This window comes from Phyllostomus hastatus, unplaced genomic scaffold (assembly GCF_019186645.2).
Source record: "Phyllostomus hastatus isolate PE091 unplaced genomic scaffold, TTU_PhHast_1.1 phas_scaffold_12, whole genome shotgun sequence".
Lineage (NCBI taxonomy): Eukaryota > Metazoa > Chordata > Mammalia > Chiroptera > Phyllostomidae > Phyllostomus > Phyllostomus hastatus.
The window spans coordinates 6,355,037-6,374,964 of record NW_025334007.1 but is presented as its reverse complement, the minus strand read 5'-3'; positions in this window follow the sequence as shown (position 1 = coordinate 6,374,964).

Here is a 19,928-nt window from a genome sequence, read left to right as displayed (position 1 = left end):
CAAAAAAGTACATACTAGTTAAATATTATTTTAACCAGTTGTTTTAGCATTTTAAAAGATCATAGTTTGACTTGAAGTTTCAGAACTTAGTTGCTACCCCAATTTCTATTTCAACTTAATTGACTTATTCTATTTTAAATGTACTTCAAGAATTCTTATATCACATGTATAAACATATAGATAGACATATCTATGCACAACTCCCAAGTCAAACTTGAAGTGATGTGGACATTGTAACTCTTAATTTGTGGACTAACCGAGAATTATAGCGTGCATTGGCCTTGCCCCATTCTGGTTAGTATGCCATGGCAAGTTTAGTTGCTTGACAGTCTTTAAAATTATACAAAATTTAATAAAATATAGTTATACTTAGAGTATGCTCTATCATCTATCTATCTATTTATCTATCTATCTATCTATCTATCTATCTATCTATCATCTATCTATCTATCATCTATCTAGCTCATCCAGTCACCTATCATTATTTATCTACACCCTAACCCCTGGGCTCAGTGATTACTCTTTAAAACCACAAAAAGTTAGTCACCCTGAGCTTGAATATACAAAGTTAAGTTTACTGGAAACTTTTTTCCTTTTTTAATCTTTGTCTTCTGATTCTGTTTCCCTTAGGTCCTCATTTCCATTTATATTTCCCCTCTTGGTTGTCAACTATTCCTCTACGATTTGTGTCATCTTTCTAATCTCTTCCAGAATTGCTTACCACTACCTTCTATTTCCCCCCAAGGTATTTAGGGCCTATTAGAAACTTCTGTATTCCCTTTCCTGTACTCTGTATCCCAACTTTCTCTACCACTATTAAGTGAAGATTTCTTAACATGCAATATTAGAAAACTGCCATTGTTCTACATAGTTACCATCTCTAAACTATAGAGAATCACACTTTTATAGCACAGCAGGCGAGTAATGAAAATAATTTCCAATGCCTTTTAAATGTTTCCCCAAATCCTGCTCTTTTATTTGGATAAATCATTTTGGTTACATAAGTGGCTCAGAAATATGAAATTATTTAGTTGCAGAGGGGTTCATTTTTTTTAACAGTAAAGCAATTACATCCTAAAATAACTATTATTCAATCCATCCTGCCAGCCTTGGGAGACTAAGCAGATGTCAGATATTCTAAAATATCTGACTTTAGGTGAGTTTGGGATGTTACTGTGAAAGAGGCATTTTGAGATCTGTTACATAGGAGGATGCCAGTAAACTGCGCACTTACATAATGATCGCAACAGCTCTCAGAGGGGATCATTGGAAGCATAATTGTCAGGTCTTAGAATAATACTATTTTAGTACTAAATGAGGAAATTTAGAATTCAACTCTTTATTTATTTTTTTTTGATAGGTGGGGAAAAAAAGTGATCCAGATAATTAGACAAGCTGCCTGAGATCATGCACTCTTGGGATATAACTGGACTTTAAATTACCATTCCACTAAATTGGTTTTACTACTTATCTTCCCACTCTCATTCCACACTTACTGCTTTGAGAGAGAGAGAAGCTGGATAGCATATTTTAATGGAAAATGTGTGGATTTCCACATCAGGACAATCTGAATTTGAAACTTTCACAAGCCCAAATCTTCACTTGTGTATATATGAGGTCTGTCTAGAAGGCATCCACCTATGTGATATGAAAAATAGAGACATTTATTGAAGAAGATACAAGAAACATTGTACACAGGACAATGATGCTTCAGTCCCCCTCAAAGTAGGCACCTTGGGACCTCACACAGTTCTCCCAATAGCCATCTACTGCCTGTCATATTTTCCTGAATCTCATCGATGGTGTGAAATCTCTTCCCTTTCAAAGGTGATTTTAGTTTTGGGAAAAGCTAGAAGTCTCAGGGCACCAAATCTGGGCTGTAGGGGGGCTGAGTCACCTGGATGATTTGATGTTTCACCAAAAAACTCTGCACAAGACATGACGCATAAGTGAGCACGATGTTGTGATGAAGCTGCCAATGACCAGTTGCTCATAGGTGTGGCCTTCTGAATAATCTAAATAGTTTCTGTGGAGAAATGTTGAAGCTTAATGCAAAATTTGATGTAGATTCATTGTTCTACTCGCTCAGTCATTTTGAATGTGACAGCTACACAGTACACATGCTCACTCAACTGTGTCTACTGCCCCCACTGACTAGTGCAGTGAAGTCATCACTGTTCACACATGCGCATTCCAGTCCACTCTCCTTGGCTGCCAGGTTACATTGACATCACGCAAACCATTCTAATTATATTAACAATGGCTGGACTTTTCCAGGCAGAACTTGTAGTGTCCTCCATAATGCCTGGAGTGATTCTCTACCTTCTTTCTTGCATCATCAGTGTTTTCATGGTTCTACTGTATCATTCTCATCAGCATTCAAACATGCTCTCCTTTCTGCCAGCCAAAAAGAAAATTATTTTTTATTCCACATCTTTCCAGATATGTTCCAATTTCTTATACCCCATTTATGGGAAGAATGTGAAAATTGCACAAAAATGTTACTATACTATACTCAATTATTTTCCTTCCATTCTCCTTTGAACTTGCTTCAGACAGGCTCTCTATATATCATTTCAACAACATGGATTTTGTCAAGGTCACCATATCAGTCAACTATGTAACAAGCACACAATCTCTGGCATCCATCTATCAAAAGCAGTTTATCTAGGAGTCAGCTGACAGAATGTGTGCGGCACTAGTGCTATAAGCTACAAATAGGTCATGTGTCTGGTTCACGGGTGCCTCATCCCTCTCTAGTCACTAGACAGAGAAGGTTCTTTTAGGTGTTGGAAGAAAGAATTTAGGGACACACACACAATAGTTCACCAGTGACAAGTGCAGTGACAAGATTTATTAATGCAAAAGTACATTCTCAGAAGGAAGAAGAGAGAGAGATGCACAGAGCTGGCAGGTTCAAAGACTGACTGCCCAGGGATCTTTGTGTGAGCTTTCTTATATTCTCTTGGGCTAGAAAACAAGTGGGTTTATTTTGAACTATCCAATCCCTAAAAAGAGCAGGCTTATTTCTAAACTGTCCATGTGTATCCTCTGATTTCTCTTGGGTAGCATCCTGCCTTTTGGCTCCTACCCAGAATTCTCTAGGTTTGCCCACAAGGGGAGGGTGCAAAACAGCAATACTAATTTATTATTAAAAGGGTGTAATTGAGGAAAGGTCCCTTCAAAGTGACTTGTGTTGTTATCTATGCATGTTCTAATAATAGGAATTTCTCTCTGCCTCTTTCTCCCAGGCCTGTCAAGCTTGTAGGACTATGTCAGGTACTACCTGGGGTGACAGACCACAAGACTATTTACCTTCTTAGTCAAATGTTTTGGGGTTTTTTTCCTGTTCCCTCCCTCTTTCTTTGTTAATATCTAACTAGCTGCCTATTGTACTACTTGGACCAAAAGGCTAATCAGACCACGTCCTTCTTGTGGTAACATAGAAGAACAAGACAAATGGAAATAAAGAATTAGCACACTAGAACTCCCTTCTGTGTTCCATCAGCCAAAACAAGTAGTGTGGCTGAGTTGAAGGTCAGTGACAGGAGTACACTTTGATTCTAGTGGAAAGAACTGAAAAGCCATAAAGCAAAGGACACAGAAGAGGCAGAGAAGAAGAATCTGGGACAAAACATTAATGTTAATATACCACTGAGCCCCACAGTACCATAGTGAACAGTCAAATCTAAGTATACATCTGTTCTGAATATTCAAAAGCATGTGATACAATCTCTACTTTTACCCTCAAACTGTTTTTCTCTTGGTTTTTAATTCACCCCATACTCCTAGTTTTCACTCCTCCCTCTTGCTGATTTCTCTTTCTATACTTTGTTGGTTCTTCCTCATCATTTTGACATTAGATTTCCCCTGGGAATATTTCCCCTGGGAAATACTGGCACACTGGTTCCTTGCTCTCTACTCATATTCTCTTGTTGATTTCACTCATGGTCATGGCTTAAAAACCACCTCTAATAATTAACATTACTGCAGTGTACACTTCAAAATGGTTGAGATGGTAAATTTTGTTATGCATTTTTCATCACAATTAAAAATAAAAACAAATAAAGCAAAAACCCCTCAATAGGCTGATAAATCATAAATTTACATCTTTAACCTGTATGTCTCCCCTAAACTCCAATGTTATGTATCTAAATATATCCAAATACTTAAAAGAAATATAAAACATGATATATAAAAACGCAAACCACTCATCTCCCACCAGAAATATACCTCTTCAGGTATTTCTTCCATTTCCATAAGTGACAACTACATACTTTAAGTGGTTCAAGCCCCAAAACATTTTGTTGGAGTCATCTTGACTCCAATTATTCTCCCATATCCCATATCTACTCTATCAGCAATTTCTACTGGCTCCACCTTCAATGTATATTCAGGACCCAAGAACAATTCTCTACTTCCAATATGCTGCCCTCTTTTTCCAAGCCACCATCACCTCTGACCAATTCATTATAACAGCCTCTTAATTGATGTCCATTACACCATCTTCCTCCACATACAGTTTAGTCTCAAAATAGCAGCCAGAGTGATCCTTTTAAAACAAATGTTGGATTAGGTAACTAATATCATTATAACTCTCCAGAAGTTTCCCAACCTCACATCTAGTAAATTCCAAGTTCTAACAATGGCTTTCAGGGCCCCTCCACAATCTGGTCTCATCAGCTCTATGATCTCATCTTCCACTACTCTTAAACTCACTCCCTAGACTAGATGACAGGGGAAAAAACAGCAAAAATCCATTCAAACCCTAACAGGCCCTGAATTACTAGGGTGAGATGCAGGTTATGCTTACACAACCATAGACAGTAAAAATGTTATAATCTATGTGAATGGTTGTTTTGGAACTCTGCAATTCTCAACCTGCATGGTCTTTAGTTCTTGTCATAGGGAAGACAAAAATAAACAAGATAAATGAGGAAAATGTAAAATATGTAACACAGTGATGAGTATTAAGGAGAAAAACAAAGAACAGACTTGAGGTGGGCAATACAAATCTAAATAGGATGGACCTAGAAGGTCTTGAAGGGACCAAAGTTCTGCCATCCTGAAGCTCCTTCTTTTGGATACTGATTTTAAGCTGTTTATTAGGAAATAAAAGACTCAGAAAGAACTTTTGACCCTCCTGCCTTTCTTACCCAAGAAATTGAGACAGAGAAACTTGCTTCACTAGGGAGATCTCCTGATTCCACTGTAGCCTAATTTGAATTAAATAAGGTAAACAAGAGGGCTTCAGGCAGGGGCCTGTTTCCTAGATACCCTTGTGACCCATTGTTTCCCAGTCACCTAGCAAGGATTCTCCTGCTATTGTGTTCTGCCCTTCCTTACCTACCTATAAATTGCCCATTCTCACTTCTGAAATCTAATACCCTATTCCCTGCCTTTCTTTCTCCTTTGTCCAAAATGCCTTACATACCCAATATTGACTCACTGTCTTTGACATTTGCATAGTTTTATGATGTCTATGTGAATTCCTCATGTGCATGTATTAAGCTTTCATTTTCTCTTGTTAATCTGTCTCTGTTAATTTGGTGATTAGTTCAGCCAAAAGAAGTTAGAAGGTGGGAGTTCCCACATAATTTTATATTGTTTAACCACATGCTTTAAAAATTTCTTCTAAGGTTATTAATAATTTCATATTATACATCTATCTAAGGTCTTTCGTTAAATAAGAGGTCAAGTTAATAGAAATGTGGGTGCCCAGCTTGCCATCTTCAAGTTGATTCTTCTAATATAAATTTCTTTGGAAAATGTTTTATATATTACTTTTTATAATTTTCCATTACATTTTCTACCTTATATGATATGAAATATTACTTTGTGAAGTTAAATGGATAATGTTTTTATTTATTTTTAATACTTGTTTTATTGTACAGAATTCAGAGAATGTGGCCAATATGGTATTTTTTCTATTTTAAATAAATTTTTATGGGCTACAATATAATCAGTTTTTAGAAGCATTTCAGAACTTGACAGGAATATATATATTTTTCTGTTCCTTAGATACACTTTTCTCTACCATCTATTTGACTAAGCTTGTTAATTCTCTTATTTAAATTTTCTATTCTATTTAATTTATGTTGCCTACTTGACCTGTCAATTTCTGAGAAAAAAGTATTAAGGATTCCCTCTTTGATTGTGAATTTATCCATGTTTAGTATTTTGAGAAAGTATTTTACTCTTTATTTGGATATTACCATGTTCAATGACTAATTATACTGAACCATTATATATATTCTTTATGGGCATATCATTGACAACTCAAAATATCCCCACTTATTTCACTGAATGATTTTTAACTTAAATTCACCCCTGCCTGATTATACCACTAATAATTTTATGTTATTTTAAAAACTCTATTGTCAGCCTGGCTGGTGTGGCTCAGTGGATTGATTGCCAACCTTCAAACCAAACGGTTGCTAGTTCAATTCCCAGTCAGGGCACATGCCTGGGTTGTGGGCCAGGTCCCTAACTGGGTGCATGCCAGAAGCAACCACACATTGATGTTTCTCTCCCTTTCACCCACCCTTCCTCTCTGTCTGAAAATAGATAAATAAAATCTTTTAAAAATAAATAAAATAAAAACTGTATTGCCTTTTCTTATTTTAGCTTTCTTTTGTCATTATATATTTTTATCATTTTAAGAATAATTAGTAAATTTCTATTACTGATTTAGTCTAATTCCTGTCATAATATTTCATGCTTTCTACTTGTGATTTGAATTTTACACCTTTTTCTCCCTTTATTTTCCTTTATTTTCTAACATGATTTATCAAGATTTTTGTTATGATTGCTTTCCAGTTTTTTTAGAAATTTTCCTTCTAGTTCCTTAGCAATTATAGAATCATTTCTATCTTTAGCAATCAATATAAAGTGTTAACATAGTGATATAAATTTTGTAGATCTCTCAATGTCAAGAACTAGACAGTTTTTGTATCAGGGATGCTAATCATCCTCAAATAGCTCTTCCTACCATCTTTACTTAAAAAGTAAAACATCTCATTTTAAGCTGGGCATCTTGCCACCCAACTTGAGAGCATACTTCCCAGCCTTCTGTAGCTATGGTCATATGACTAAGATATGGAAAAAATTATGTTTGTGTGTTATGCGAAAAACTGCTGGTTCACTTCCTACTGAAAGATGAAAATACTTCTCCTTGATATCTATGGTCAGGATGAGATGATTTGGAATATATATTTTACAAAGGGGTAGTTTCTATAGTACATAAATTGCCCAGGCTGTGTAAAATATGGTTTATAAGTTAAAATTATAAAAACTTAAGAATATAAAACAAGAATATAATGCCTTGACCTTGAAAATGGGCAATTTCATATGGTTCCTTCTAATAAGAAGCCAACTTTTTGATACGGCCTATGAGAAAGTATAAGTGCAATAATATCACCATTTTCAATAGATAGAAGTAAAACATAAAACATAAAATTGGTCTTAATTTGACCAGTCAAGAATTAGATTATTTTTACTTTAAAAGTACATATTATAGAGCATATAACATTATATAAATGTAAAAATAATAATCAGGAAGCAGAGGTGGAAAGGGGTAGTCTACTATCTTCAGCTTTCGCAGTCAGGAGGTCAATAAAGGTTGTAGAAATTATATAGCACAGTGCCTCATAGTGTCATTGGTTTTAAAATGCATCATTGCAGCATATACAATTCAACTTTAAATGCCGAGTCATCAGGGTCCTTTCTTTTTCATATTTTAATCTCCTCTGTGACTTTAAATGCATTTGTGATGTTTCATTTCTTTAAAAAATAGGAAGCTAAAAGCCATCAGTGATTGGCTCGTAAGCTATCACCGTGAATATTTGGAACTAGCTTAATTTGGGTTTTCAGTCCAGGAATGTACCAAATACGACTGACTCACCATCAGCACCCCCTGCCAAAATACCTTGTAGTAATTTCTATTACACAATTTAAAGTTATAGGATAAAACCAGAGAAGGATAGGAATTAATTGCCAACCCTCTGAATTATAAATAGAGAAACAGAATCATATCCAAAATCATTTTTTGAAAAAATAAAGGGGGAAATTTTAAATACAGATAGGATAATATAGAGTGAGAGAAAAGCAATAAAATAAAATCTTCTACATACAGCAATAAATGTAAAATAGGAAAAGTTAGCCTGTTGAAAAAGAAAGGATTCTTAGATAATCTCAAAATTCATAGACCAACTATGTGGTATATATAAGCTTCATCTGAAACAAAGTTACACTAAATGAATAAAAGTACAATGATTATAAGGTCCCACCAGCCATACTAAAAAAATAAAACAGAGCTGTGATATTAATGTCATGGAAGATTTAATTATAGGAATATTATATTTTAAACCAATGTGCTGCTTTATAACACCATAAAGATATTTTATACATCTTAAATTATGAGAAAAATCAAATTGCTCAAAAGACAAAATCCTGGAGAAACCAAAAGAAAACCACAATAAGAAGCTTTAGGTACCACTTGGCAGCCCGTAAAAATAAACATAGAGACTAATGATAAAAATATATACAAAAATACCAACAACTTATATTTTTAAAATTAAACACATGCAAATGACCAAAAGATATAGAAAAGGAGCTTAATACCACTCATCATCAGAGAAATGCGAATCAAAACCACAATGAGATATTGTAATGGGGTAGTTTGGCCAGTGTTTTAATATTAAAACCTGTGCCTGTGTGGAGCCAGGGAGATGGGCATGATTTTGACCTGTGATATAGCTAGGAGGCAGCTCCCCTGTCTCCCCCACATTACAGAGCCTGGTGAGAGCTTGGAGATGGTTCACTCCACACCATGGGGACATGCCTGCCAGGACTAACTATGGCAGCCAAGAAAGGTAGAAAATATGGGAGTGCTCGCAGGTGTAGCTGATTGTGAGAGGAGTCAGAAATTGGGTTATAGAGGAGGTTCCAGACTGGGATTTAAACAAAAAGGCAGGCTGCCATGTGGGATGGGGACAATGAAAGACAATGGGGGACAATGTGAGACCATGTGGAAAGAAAAGGGGTGAAAGGACTCTTGTTGGCAGGCTATGAGGAAGTGCCACATGGTTTAGGATTAAGGACTGGAGATCCCAGCAACGCTGCTGATGGTGCTGGGAACCTTGGAAAACCTGCCCAGCCAAGTGCAGATTACTGAGAGGAACTAGGAGAAGTGAGCTATAGACTTTTCCTTTTTTCTTCTGGAAGTTGGTACTTCTTTTTTTTAAAAAAAAATTTTTTTAAAGACTTTATTTATTTCTAGAGAGGGAAGGGAGGGAGGGAGAGAGAGAGAAACATCAATGTGCGGTTGCTGGGGGTTATGGCCTGCAACCCAGGAATGTACCCTGGCTGGGAATCGAACCTGGGACACTTTGGTTCCCAGCCCGCGCTCAATCCACTGAGCTACGCCAGCCAGGGCGGAAGTTGGTACTTCTGATTGGCATGCTCTGAGACTAGCCTGGCTGGGCAGAGGGAGGAGGGCAGGCTGTATGTTTGTGGGTGTATCTTCATGTCTAAAGGAAATGAGGTTTAATGGTAGAATTCCACCATCATTCTAAACCTGTATAACTTTTTATTAAAATAGTTCCTTTCTACCAAACTCTGGCATTGAGAGCCACAATTCCTACTGGTGGTGGGCAAAGAAGAACCATAATAAAAAAAGACCCCAGGGGGGAGGATTGTTTCTATAACAATATCACTTCACACTTGTTAAAATGACTTACCAAAAAGAAAAAAAGATAAAAGTTGATGAGGATGTGGAGAAGAGGGAACCCTTGTGCACCATTAGTGCAAATGTAAATTGATGTAGCGACTATGGAAAACAGTATTAAAGGTTCTAAAAAAATTAAAATTGCAACTACCATATGATGCAGCAATCCCAATTCTGGGTATGTACCCAAAGGAAATAAAATCACTATCTGCAGTGATATCTGTACTCTCATGTTCACTGTAGTGTTATTCACAGTGGCCAAAATATGGAAACAACTTGTCTCTCTCTCTCTCTCTCTCTCTCTCTCTCTCTGTATATATACATATATACATATGTACATATGTATATCTACATATATACATATGTAGATATACATATATACATATATATGCATGTATATATACATATATACATATATGCATATACACATGCATATACATATATACACATACACATGTATGTATACATACACATGCATATATACATGCATATACGTATATATATGCATGTATATATGTATATACATATATACATATATATACATATATATATACACATATATACATATACATATACATATACATACATACATACATATATATATATATATATATATATATATATATATATATATATATATATATAATGCAGCTTAAAAGGAAAGAAATCCTGTCATCCTGCCATTTGCAAGAGCCTGGAGGCCATTATGCTAAGTGACATAAGCCAGACACAGAAAGAAAAATACTGCATGGTATCACTTATACATGAAATCTAAAAATGTCAAAATAGAATGACAGAAGCCAAAGGCTGAGGGGTGGGGAGAATGAGAAGATGAAGGTCAAGGAGTATAAAGATTCAGTTGTTCAGGATGAGTTAAGTTCTGGACATCTAATGTGCAATATAGTGACTAGAGGTAATACTGTGTTGTACATTTGAAATTTCCTAAGAGAGATCTTAAGTGTTCTCACTGAAACAAACAAAATAAACAATGGATTATGCTAATCATTTACACACACACACATACACTCATACACTCCTTGGTACTTTTTGGCTTCAGAACTCTTCAAATTCTGCACTCGTCTCATTTTGACCAGAAAAATATGTTTCAGCACTCAGCGCTTACTCAGGACTCATTGCACTTGCCAGAATGTATGAGTCACAACGCCATTCTGCTAGAGAAAATGCTTTATCATTTGGTATTCATTGGTTTCCCCATTCATCACAAGTTCCAGAATGAATTAAAGATGGGTACCAAGGTACCACTGTATGTATATCAAAACATCACATTGTTTACATTAAATATTTGTATTTGCCAATTTTAACTGAACAGGGCTGGAAAAAATAAAAATAATTAAAAAATAAAAGTAATACTCTGTGACAGAGATGTATTGTACCATCTTTGTTAGCTGATTAGAACTTCATTATGATATTAATGGGATTGACAGTAGATATTGATCATTTAAGGAAAACTATCACATACATATTTAATCATACAAAACTTATAAAATGAGTTTCCAACCTTCAATTGGCAAATTCACCAATTTAGTAGTAAAGATGAGAGTCTCAGTTTATGAAAATCACATTCAAATCTCATTTAGCATATAATTTATTTAAACTACAAATTACCTATTATATGTAAAATATTATTTGCTTTGTATAGCAAATGCTTGTTTTATATATATACTTTTTTTCTACACTAGTAAATAATACATCAGACGCCCTTCAGTTTGGGGGGAATTTAATGATGATTTTGAATGCACATGATAGGAGGAAAAATGTGTGAATATATCATTGTCATGAGTACTCTGGAAATCTGGAAATCCATGCATACATGGTTAGCAGTGGAAAAAGCAATTATTAAGTGTTTTATGGAGAATACATGATTTTCATTCTTATAAATATTCACAGTCTAGGAGCAATGTGGCAGGGGGCTCCAACCTCAGAGCACCTCAACCCACCACCTTGGATAAGAGTAAGTCTACCAAGACACGATCTGCTTGGGGAGGAAAGATGGCCGACCTCTCAGAGGAGAAGGACCAGGAACCTGTTCCTCAATGGGCTTTTATTGGGTTCAATTTGCATAGGAATACAGGTAAAGCTCATCAATCATTGTCAGGCAGTAATAATCAAACAATAGATAGCATTCAAAGAACTATGCGGGCTTATTCTGAGTCAGGGTCAGATAGGTATAGGGCCATAAAACTTTGGGGAAACTCATTAGACCCTTGTCATTTAACTTGAGGGTATTAGCAAAGCAGGTTTCACAGGATTTTATGCATTCTTTCTTAGACCTGATTGCCCTGGGGAAACCATCCTTTCCAGCACAGGGCCACACCCACCTCTGGCATTGTTTCAGGCTTAAGTCAGGCAGGGGAAGTAAGGCAGCCAAGTGATTGGGAGACTTCTTGCAGACAGAATGAGGACTCCAGCTAAGTCAAAGCCGAGGGGTGAGAGTCCATCACCTGATTTTTCTATAGCCCCCCAAGTCCTTCCCTGAGGGCCCCTTCAGGGAAGGGCTGTCTTAGGTCATCCCTTCCTTGAGGAATCTTACCTGTCATTGGCTAACTAGTCATCCACCCAGAGCCAAACAGGGCAAAGTAAAAGGGGGCAGAGGCAGTGCCTCTGCCAGGGAGATAAGCTTTGTCTCCTTAATGGCTTATGGTCCCACAGTCTCTTTACTCAGCCTTAGTCATGCGGAGTTACAGCTTCTGAAACCAGGCAGGGTAGTTCCCAACAGGGCTAGAGAGTTCTGATAATATGTTGTATAGGAAAAGTGCAAGCAGAGAATGTGGAGAAGTCACTAATGTGGAGGAGAAAAGGAAAATAAACAATGATTTACTCAACACCTACTTTGTACTACACACTTTACTTTGCTTCTCTATTTCCCCCAAGTCCACCAACTTTTAGTGCTAGCTTTATCCAAGAATTGTTGGAGTGAGGAGATTGAATAAATCCAAGGTCAGGAACAGATACACTACTTTGTGGTACTATTACTATGACAGACAGTAAGAGAGGTACTGATGTCATAAAAGGAAGTTCAAAAGCTATATATTTCTCCCTGACTGCTGTGGCTCAGTGGGCTGAGCACTGTCCCAGCGAAACAAAAGGCCACATATTCAATTCTCAGTCAGAGCACATGTCTGGGTTGTGGGTTCAGTTCCCAGTCAGGGCATGTGCAAGAGCAATGGATTGATGTTTCTCTCCCTCTGTTTCTCCTTCCCTCCTCCTCTCTGTAAACATAAAGAAATAAAATCTTTTCTAAAAACTGTCTATTTCTATTCCAGTTAAATACTATGAGGAGATCTGATAAATTGGTATCAAAAAAATTAGAGAATGCCTGGGAAGACAAAATGTATAGCCAATTTTAGACAGAGTTACCATTGTGTATAAACTGGGAAATATTCTGTTTACAGAATGACTTTTCCTCTGTGCATTTTTGGCTGTAGAATATCATGAAGTTCACATTGAGTTTTCCTTAACTTGGCTGCCATATCAAAAATCCACCAATATTAATCTCTACGGATTCCACTCACGCAGAAAATATGGAAAAGAAAAAGACAATTATCAGGAAAAGAAAATGTCTTTGTACATTTTTTTCTGCCTTGTAGTATGAGCAGGAATCAACAGTTAGTGAGCCACAAGTTTCTATGCATTTGTTCATTTACTAATTCATAAACTCTGGGCCATGCATGTTAGGAGCTAGAACAACATTCATAGAAAAAATAGAAATTGTCCTTTCTCTACTAGACTTCTAGAAGAATCAGATTAAATTTTCAACTACAATGGAATCATTAGTGCTATCTAAAAATAGTGATTGTTTTCAGATAGCAAAGAATGCATACCTAATCCAAAAATTGTAGGTCTAAGAGCCCCTGTGCCAACAGATATCCTGGGATAAGATTCAAAGAATTTATTAACTTGGTTGTAGAAAAAATGCAATCAATCTCTAATTAAAATTAGCATTTCCTTAATGTTTCAATGTGATGTTTACATTTATCACTTGGATTATAGTGATGGTTTCTGGAGTTAATGAATATGTCCAACTTCATATTGTATACATTAAATATGTCATTTTTCTATATCAATCATACCTCAATAAAGCTCTTCAAAATTGGCATTTCCTTAAATTATGAATGTAGACACAAACCATGTCAGGATTAGTAGTGGCATATTGATATTAGAAGTTACATACATTTTCATATCACATAATGCTATTACTACTTAAAATTAGGATAGTTGTTATTTAATCTGCCTCTACATCTTGTTTTTGATAAATTGAAGACATATAGTCATGTCACATTTCTTAATATTTTGATAATTATATTCCAATATAACCAGCTTCTTTCATAATCCTATGCATTTTACTTTAAGCATGTGAAAACAGTATTCTGAGATGCTGTCCATCAGCTTCACCAGCTTATTGATGAGGTTCTTCCATTAAAAAGCATGAGAATCTCTCTGTGAGATCAGACAAGTCATAAACAAATGGGGATGTAGAGAGGAAGACTGCTCCAGGAAGAGGTAGCCCAGCATTGCATTACAAAAAGGAAAACATGGCCCAGAGGAGAGAGAGCATTGTCCAACTAAGGAACAGAGAGAAAATCTATAAATTCTCTAAGTCTCAGCTAGGGGAGTTGGTGTAATACTGGTTGGTAAGAGATAATACAGACAAGGTGAACAAGAGCAACATCTTCAATGGTCTGGTAGGAATTGCTAAAATAATAATAAATCACTAATTTTATATATGCAAAGAAGAGAAATATGACCCTATTTCCATTTAACTATACTCTGTGCTTCATTCTCTCAATTTGTTAAAACTGAGGAAGAGAAGCCATAAGAGCTGTTTATTGGGCCTCTTAAATCCTACTATTTGGTTGTGAGAGTTAAGAGAGTTAGGAAATTGTCAAAGTTCTAGGACACACTTAGCATCACTATTATTTTAATAATTGAAAAGAATGGAATCCATCTATAACCTGAGAGAAGGCACCTCTAGTGAAGAAGTGATTGAAAGTAGTTCAGAGAGATAGAGTAACCACCTCCATTGGATGTAGGAACAGTTAAGGTCAGCGACACAGATACAGAAAGCAGAAATCTTTAATGGCTCTTAGCATCAATAGAACCACTTATTACTATGGTCCTTGACTTTGGACATTGTTTAATTCTGATGTAGCAATGGCCAGTCTTAGGAAACTGATCACCTAAGTATGATTTAATGACAATCAGTACCAATATGTTTTATATCATAACCATAAGGATATTGGCATTCATGTCTCCCCTGCCCCTTTCAATTTATGTCATTACTTCTTTTCTAAAGTTCATGAGATAATTTTATACAAAACTGCCAGATAAGAATAAACTGATTAATCTTGAATAGAAGTCTATATACTCCTTAAAAAACTGAGCTGGACAAGCAAGAAGAGAACTCAAGGCTTAGACCATATACTTAATATTATAAATTCTGTGGATGATCCACATGTACCCTGAAATTGTGTGCCAAATGTGCATTGGCATTTTCCAAAAGAAAGAGTTTATAATTCATTGGATATTGAAAGATATCTCTGATCTCTGAAAATGTTAGAGCCACTGGAGCCTGAGGCAAAGTTTTGACATGTCTCCCCATACTGTATAGATCATACTATACTTATTTCTACAGAATAAAGCTTTAGCACCCCCATACAGTATCAAAAATTTTCTTTCCCATCCCCCAAAGTTAAATCATCGTCTCCCTTCAAATATTCTAGGCATAACAAATATTAAGTCCTAAATTCAGGAGTTAAAACTCAAAATTTCTTATGTTCAGATCAGGAAAGAAATGAGCAAAACACCACTAGGCAAAATTTCTGCTCATGTAGATTATCTCTGTAAATTTTTACTGGAAAAAATAGAATCAGATTCTAGCAAAATAGTTTGTAATCCATGATTTCCATTTAATTCAATGGGACTCCCTAACTCCAGATTGCTGTGAGTCTCCTCCCTAAGCCAAAGCATTTACCTTCATTCTCTTCATCAGCATCTCATAAATGTCACTGCTTCCCAAGCTACCACAGCCATGTGAAGCAAGGTGGTAATTTTTATTATTTATTTGGTCTCCTTAGATTCTGGAATAGTTCTAATCATAGAACTATATGTGCCATTAATAAAGAAAATCAATAGTCAGATATTAAACCTGGAAACCATTGGTTATATCCAGTCCTGCACTGGGAAGTGTTTAAAAATACACTCTAATAAAATAAGAAAAACTCAATTTGTAGCATATTCCCTCCATGGATGGTTTCAAGCTATTAAGTGGCATTCTTAAACATAGAATTGGTAGATTTACACAGCCAACTCCCTTGAACTTCTATATGCAGGCTCCAATGGCAAAGTAGAGTTAATCACCAATAAAATTGTAAAATATTCCCTTTTACTCTTATGACCTTCCTATCAGCCCATTTTCAATATTCCTTTCCAAAATATCAGAAACCCAGGTCCTTTCTGGAATATACATATATATGTATATGACTATATATATATTTAATATACATATGAAAAAATATTTTATAATGTTACATGGAAATATATTGTCATTTATAGAATATTATATAAACTACAGTTTACTAAAGTTTACCTTCTATAAAATTGCCATGTAAATAATTGTAATTAAAGGTATTTTTCAGAAAATGCAAACATTATTTTACATTCTAGAATGAAGTTTTATAACATCATGGGTAGTATCCATATAGAAGAAACTTCTAATCTGATGATTTATCCTGAGTTCTTGATTAGAGACATTCATCAAAATAATATGCCTTATGTTTCTCACATGGTGTTTGTAAATATTGAGCTCATGAGGAAAATTAAACAGATTCAATTCAAAGGACCATAGGGAGAATGAACATCCTAGAACTATGAATAAATCAAGAATAGAAAGTTTAACAATGTTGCTTAAAATTTACTGAAAGTAAACAGAATGTTTCTTATTTCATGAAAATTCCCCATTTTTCTTTGATTTTTAAGGCAGAAATATTATATAAAGGGAAATATGGAACAGCTGCAGACTTGAAGAATTAACACTACATTATTAAATTATTATGAGAGCTATGAGAGTTTTCATTTTTTCTTTAACTTGTTTGCTTTCAGAGTTAAAATCATACAATTTAATCAAGTAATATTCTCAAAAATATATTTGATGCAGCAACAAGGAAGATCTAATACTATGGCAAATTTTGTATTTTAGGAAAAGCTTTATACTAGACTTCTATGTTAGGACTAATTTATAACATATTTATATCCTCATAAAAATATCTGGATGTACATTTTACAATGGTTTAAAGAAAGGACATTTTTATATAAACATAAAATAAACCATATCTTTATTCAGACCCATGAATAATAGAATCACTGGAAAATAATACATAATATTATATCTATAAGAAATGTTAATAGTAAGAGGCATATTTGAATTTTTTACTTCCTAGACCTCACTTTTCAAATGAGAAAACTAAGGTTTATAAATGTTAAATAACTTACTCATGGTCACACAACTCAGAATGAGACATTTGATCTTAAAGCACCCTTCAATTTACTCCTAATCTATGCTATTTTCTACCAAGATTCTAACTCTCAACAGAACAATAGTTTCAAGCTCTGCATTTTTGGTAAGATGGAAAAGCATTTGCCAGCCAGCAGTATTCTGGCAAGTGTTTTTTAAGTACCCAGCGTATACTCAAGACAAAGATATTTATTTAAAATTTGTTGTGGTTTTTATTTATTCTACAGATGATAAGAATAATACATGTGACTGAATTTATGACTATAAGAACTTATATGTCCACCACCTCCTCCCCTGTGATCATCACACTGTTGTCCATGTCCATGAATCCTTTCTCTTTTTTTGCTGAATCCCTCTAACCCCTGAGAGAAGGGTATAAGGGGGATAAATGGTAAGGGAAAATATATAATAAAAATAAATTTAAGAAAAAGATAATAATAATAACAACAACAACAACAGCAACAAAAAACAGAGTTGTAGGCCTGGAGCATGACTACTCACCATGACCTCCCCAGTTAAGAATTTATGATTTATTACAGCATCCCCTTTTCTTCCACACATAAACAAAAATAAGGAATTTTTGGGGGGTGGTAATATACTAAGGAAGGATTTCTATTGATGTAGATAAGCTAACATAGTGATGCTAATTCTAAAGACAGCCTTTAATTTACATGCAAATAGAATGACTGCTTTTCTATTAGATTTGCAAACAGTTGTTTGGAATACAATGCTGCTTTAGGACAAGTCCATAGGTTATTTTGCCCAGATTTAACATTCCAAACATTTGAGGAATAAAGTTTGTAAGGCAGTTCTTTTGGGATGGCATCTCCAGCTCCATTTATGGTATTTTTTACAAATCCATGAGGTAAGGACAATTGTTTTCCCCACCTTACATAAGAGTAACCTGACGCACAGAGAAGTCTCTTCAGTAGAATTTTTAAAGCGATGTAATTCCTGACCCTTTATCCTCATGTCAATGTTGTGGCAGGAAAAGAAAACTCCAAAGGTTTCTTATGCTCTGTAACTGTAACACTTGCAAAGTTTCACACAGGACTGTAGAAGCTGACAAGTCGTAACCAAAGCAACGGCCAGTTACTCAAGGTCATACACAGACTCCCATGATAAGCTCCTGTGCTCTGTAGCTTCTGCAAATTCCTCCTGAGTTTTCTCTTTGTCTCCCATATAAGGTAGCTGGACCTAACTTCTGCATTCAGCTTCTGTAACCTTGCTTCGCCACGTAGGTAGGAAGCCCGGGACTATTTAAACCCCAGGGAGAGTGAGGATCGGGGCTCAGAGGATTTGGATGTTAGCCACCCCCTCTGGGCCCCTGGGTAATAAAGTTCGTGCTTCATTATCTCCCCGTGTGTGGGTGGATTTTCCACAACAATGTAAGGAATGTCCAAACCTGTAGAGAATCTTCACAAAAATTTATTTTAGCTAGATAGAGGTTACATCTGGAAGCAACATTTCAATAGACTGAGATAAGTGCTAGCAGAACCTATGCATTTGAGATTAAGGAGGAAATGGAAAGAAGGTTCTGTCAAGGTGGGAGAAAAAAAACCATGATGGCTTAACAGGATAGTTAAGATTATAAACTCTCTTGCAGGCTTTAGAAGGAGGGGACTGAAAGGGGGGCATTTCAAAGGTGTGTTAATGTAGAAGCACAGAAAACAATGGATAGGGCTTGATTAAGGCAAAGATAAAACTTTTACTAAAGAAAATAACTTCTGATGCTTAAGGTGTGACTACCCACCATGAGGTTCCCAGTTAGGAATATTTGATCAGATAACCCTGTGAGGCTACCTTACACACAGCCCCTATTGTCTACACTTGTAAAAACCAAACCAAGCCAATACTTTTTAAAAAATCCTTGGTTTCTTCTATAATCAGTACTGCATATTTGCGGTTTTGTAACTAAGCAAACCCAGGTTTGTCCACGTGGTCCCTTGACAGATTACCCAACAATTACTGTTGAAGTAAACGGGTTTTTATTCAGAGGATTCCAACCTTGGTGGGGGTACAGGGAGCACTCCTGCTCAGAGCCCTGTTTTCCCAGGAGACCTAGCAGATCCTTTGTTCCCCAAAAGGCTCCATGCCAAAACCACACCCAGAAGTTCCCGATCTCCTCATCTGTCCTTAAGCTGGCTGCACAAACAGGTCTCCATCTGTCTGGAATGTGCCCTTGGGGTTTCAGAATCACCATCTTCTCACAGTAGATCTTTCCTCCAGTATCTTGGGCATGCTCTTCTCAGCCTCCACATATTGGTTCAGGGAAACATATCCTATATTACACTGGACCATGGTGCAGTCCGGGGAGGCACATGTCCCAATCGAATGGCTGCTCCATACATCCTTCAGAGAAGCAGAAGTACCTCCTGTCTCACTCCAGATCACATGGCTTCTCTTTGTGGTGGACCCCCTCTCCTATACCCTTTCAGATCATACAGCCTCCACTTCATACACCTTTTCAGCCTACATGGCCTCTTCTTCTCTTCTTCTTTCTCTCTCAGCCCACCTTTATTTTAAATGTTCAGCCCAGAACTTCCTATGTGACCTCATATGTGGCCCCTTCTATGATGTGCCATTTTTGCCACTTCCCCCATATCTTTTACCTTCTTCATGCTGCCATCCTTAGTCAGGGAAAGAGTTCCCAGTGACTTCCAGAGTGGG